Raw genomic sequence first — 5,000 nt, 5'->3', positions numbered from 1 at the left:
GATTTTTGCATTTGAAGTAAACGCAAACATAAGTATCTCTTCCTTTAGAGGTAATTGATCACTGCCTTATCGTTCATTGTAACGTAAGTTTAGTATTTTATTAGCTCTGCTCTTACCTTTTACTATGCATTCTTAAGCTACATTCTGTTTATTTCATTCGAGAGAGAGTTTTTTCTTAAGTTTTCCTTGTAACCCATATTGTAGGAACATGATAATTAACCTTGGTGTATGAGTTGAATAAATACAACCATTGCCCTTTTATAATAATCAAGTCATTCGAATTTACAACCCTTGAATATACCTGTCAGATATTAATTTCCGGAATCACGTCCTTTTGTTAAAGTGACTGTCTTTGCAAGAGCTGGGTTTCCGCTAAGCCTTTCGACAAGAAAATGTAATTATCGCTACTGTCCCCGCGATGTGTTAATTTCCACTATGCTTTGGATAAGTGAATGTAATTATTTTAATGTTCTACGCAGTATTGTACAGGGATTTCTAGTTTTATATATACCCAATGGGGAGATTTACAAACCCATTCATAGCCTGTGCTTATTAATGCACTTATTGTGCTAATATTATATTTTTGTGTTCCATTTTTGCTCCATGTGTTACCATTGCGTCCATGGGTGAGTTAAGCACCCCTTATTTCAAACCCATAAGTGCGTTGTGATCTGTTGCCCCATAGCCGGACACCAGTGGGAGCTAGGGTATCTCAGTAGCAGTACTAAATTTGCACATACATGTTATTCTGCAACCAAAAGTAAACACTAGGTGGGAATTGCTCCATTTTTTCCAGGATATTTTTTAGTGAATGTCAGATTTTCACATATGTACTATTTTATATTCGGTGGAATAATCCCACCTCTACTCCTGTTACCACTATATCTTTGGCAAGTTAAGCAAATTCAAATAATTATACCTTTGAATTTGTAGGCTTTGACCCATGCATTGTAAAATGCGTGGGCTGTGACTTGTGTTAAACCTCAAGTTTTATTAGTGTCTTCCTTACCATAGGGGCACTCTTATTGCAGTTGGAGCCTTGTAGCGGCCCACTTTAGTATTTTGTTTGGCATTATACTCTGCCTAGTTCAGAGTGCCATTTCCATTCCGTGCAACTGTTTGCATGGCTAATTATTATTCATTTACATGTGCCTATACTGCACAGCCTAAAGGCAATGCCTTTCAATACAGTGCCACTTTTGTACTGCTAGCTCAACCATAACAAATCAACTAGAGTAGTTGACATATTCAACCTATAGCAACTCTGCCAAAATGTCCACCTACGAGGAGGCAATTGCTGCCTATACGCAAATAGAACAGATGGCAGGACAAACTGGAGTGCCGTTACGAGCCCGTATAAAATGGGGAGTGTGTGGTTGGCTTAACAGGAACCCCTGGTCCCCATCCAAAGAGGGAGCCCATTCACTAGGACCTCCAGTTGAGGGGCCTATCATTGTGGCATCTCCCAGAGGTTATGATAAAGGTCTACAGGTCTTTGCATGCCATGACCCCCAAACACATTGTCTCTCATACAGGAAGACCAGGTACCGACTCAGGTCCGCATCCACCCTAAGAGAACCATAATGTATGAGAGTAAAGATGGAAGGAGGCTCAACTCCCCGGTGACCTATTGAGGGTGATCACACCCCAACAAAGTAGAATTAGTGCCTTTGGGGTAGAGGATATCCTTCCTGAAGACTATGAGCTACTCATAAGACAGGCCCTTGAGTCTCGCCTCTTTCCTGAGCCCAACCTAGCCCCTACCCCAGATGCTCTGCTGATACCCTAGGCATAGGCAGCTTGTTTGACATGCCGGAGCCTAAGACAATGCCACAGTCTGCACCTGCCTTATAGCTGTATGGAATAGATTCCAGCTGGGACAGTATGCGTTGGCCTGACAAAACATCAGTGACAGAGCCAGAACAACCAGATTTCAGAAGGATCAGTACTCTTTGGCCAGAAGAAGAGCCAGCCAAGACCTGGGCCTTCCACAGAGCCAGAGCCTGAACCCTCATTTAATCTCCCTTCAGGAGATCAAATTCCCTCTCAGTCTCTGTCAGGAGCGGTTGATTTTTTTGTCCTTCCGTTGAGATATTTCCAGTGTCAACTGAATGCACTGAGCAGGGCAGTACTCAGTCCATCACAGATATTGAGTCATTCTCAAATTCATCTCCTGTGCTTGAGCCTGCCTTACTACCGGTGCTAATCTCCCTTCAGGGGGTCTTGCAACTCCCAAGTCCTCGGAAGAGAAGACTCTGGTGGACAGTTCCCTAAGAGCCAAGTTGATTGCCCAAATCCAGGAACTGCAACAGCAGTTGGCAGAGATAGATGGTACTACCCTTACTCTGGTTGTCACAGCAGAGGAAGTGGATGGCACTACTTCAGACCCTGTTGTTGGTACTACTGCTGTCGAGTTTGTTGCAGCCAAGGCAGTGGCTAGCATAGTGCCCGTTCCATCCGGTAGCCTAGCCTCCAGTGCCTCTTCCTGCTTAAGTCCTGAAGTCACTCTAGAGCCTTCCCAGGAATTGGCTCCACTAATTCCCTCTGAGATATCCAAGCCTAAAGGCGAATTAGAAGAGTCAGAGCCATCAATAAAGCCAGTACTCATTTCCACAGCTGATCTTGAGGAAAAATTAACAGAGATGAAGCACACCACTCCACTGAAGAAATGTCGCTGGCTCCTCTCAGCAACTGCAATTCCAGTGCTTCCCAGGAGGAATAACTGGAAGGCCACCTGCATCAAGGGTCTAAGCCTCCAGTGCTACAGCTGGAAGGACAAGCGCCTAAAACTCCAATAACGACAGAGCATAGGTGCTCTCCAAGCCATAGTGCCTTGGCACAGTGCCATGTATATATTCCACATAGCCTTAGGATCCTATTTCTTGTATTGATTAGAGTCTCTGAGCTCATGACACTTATATTATATAGCTGTAACAGTACCTCATTTTAATCAAGCAGTCCTAGCCCCTGATCCAGAAAGGAGGTCTAGGGATGTCTCCTACTTTTATTAATTAATATTGTTGTTTTGAAAGAATTTATTTTGTATTTCGCTAAGTCTGTTCTTTAGCCCAACAAGCTGAAGAGCAGTCCTAGACATTTTTGCAATTTTGTTACATGCTTTATCACATTGTGTTGCATTTTATTATATTTGTGTAGCATGTTTTGCAATGTTTTCATTCTGATAACCTGTATTGTTAACATATTTCATGTCCATGTACATTATGTCATGGCTTAAATGACTTTTTTGCAATTTACTTTATTCTCTGCACGTAGCTAGGTAGCTATTTATCTTTTTAAGACAATGAGTCAGTAGCATTGCCAGTTCATTTTTATTCCACAGACAGTAACTTGAAATCAACGCAGACACTTACGCTAGTGTTAGGGATGTTAATTAAGTTAGCTTGTAAGCTCAATCCTCAGGGGATAAGTTAGACTTATATCTTTTAGCCTATTTTCTCTCCCCATTAAGGGGAGATGATTAACATAATCGATAACAGTGGCTTCCTAGTGCAGACCTTCATGCCCAAAAGGGAGTGGAATGTCTGCTTAAAGGGGGAGCTTTTATAAATGTACGCCACTGTATTGATTATTTTCTTAATAATTCAGTAAATTTTCCATTAACTAGTGGGATAAAGTATAGCCACAGTATAGGGAGCGATGGGAGATTTTTAGAGTGTGTTCAGCTTTCTGCTACTTAATGGGATGCCAGGGAAAACATATGGGAAAAATATACCACTGTTCCCTTCTAGCTAAGCTTCTAACCTAATTAAACCCTTTTGTATTTTGAAATATGGGCGAAGATTTTCTCTCGTTAATCAGCAGCTTGGGTCTTCGCCTAAAGTTATGCCTGCGGCACAGTTTTCTGCCATAAAAAGGGCAACATTACAGAAGTCGTCAGTCAGTCTGTTTTAGTCCACCAGAGGCTCAGCCAGCTGGGACATTGGACCCTTGAGCCTCGCAGGCCCTCATATCATACACTTGGAGAGCTTTAACTTTTGAACCAGATATAGTCACCAGGTAGTTAAGAGCTACGGTACCTGGAGAATCTTCTATAAAAGCATCCCAAGGAAGCAGAGTATGGTATGTCCTGTGATTCGAGAGTTAGTTCTAAGCCAGTGTAAATTTTTCTCTAACTCCGCATCTCTCTCAGAATTCATAATTTAGTTCAATTCCTTTTCCACTGACTTTGCAACAAAGTATTTATCAGTACCAGTGTATGTTCCTTGTTAGAAGTGTATAGAGTAACGCCATTCCATTGTGAGAAGTGATTAGAGTAATGTAGTCCATTTGACTTCTGCATTAGCTCGTCCAAAGAGAGATATTACCTTATTAGTAGTCTCATATGAAATTATTTACCAAGAAGATGTTTCTCATGTGTTCCCGATTTGCCAAGAGAGTTCGCCCTGCCCAGCTGATATAATTGTATTATTAAACAAACTTTAAAGACCTCTTATACATGGTACATTTATGTACATCTCGAAATTACTGAGGGTACTAATTTCCAATTTAGCGAATGGTACATTCACATTTCAGTGAGATCTGTCACCTTTGACTTAGCAATGTGCTTGTAAATAAAGTAAGTGATAAGAAGCAGATTTCTCATTTGACGACATACCAATTATTATTTGTTCCTTTTTTTGTTACAGTATATCTAGGTTTTTATTGCAAGGTACTATTAATCACAATAAAGTAAACTCCAGCACTCCGAAATATTATATATATATATATATATATATATATATATATATATATATATATATATATATATATATATATATATATATATATATATATATATATATATATATATATATATATATATAATGTCTATTTCTTTCCTGTAATACTACAGTGTAATATGAATATAAGAAGGCCCATAAAACACTATTTAAATGTTGAAACCATATATTTCGGGCACTAGCTTCTGTGCCCCTGTTCACTGGTAGAATATGGACAGGTGGAAAGTTACTATGGTATATATACAAAAACATAAAGGTGTG

This window comes from Macrobrachium rosenbergii, chromosome 2 (assembly GCF_040412425.1).
Source record: "Macrobrachium rosenbergii isolate ZJJX-2024 chromosome 2, ASM4041242v1, whole genome shotgun sequence".
NCBI lineage: Eukaryota > Metazoa > Arthropoda > Malacostraca > Decapoda > Palaemonidae > Macrobrachium > Macrobrachium rosenbergii.
This window is presented reverse-complemented; position numbering follows the sequence as displayed.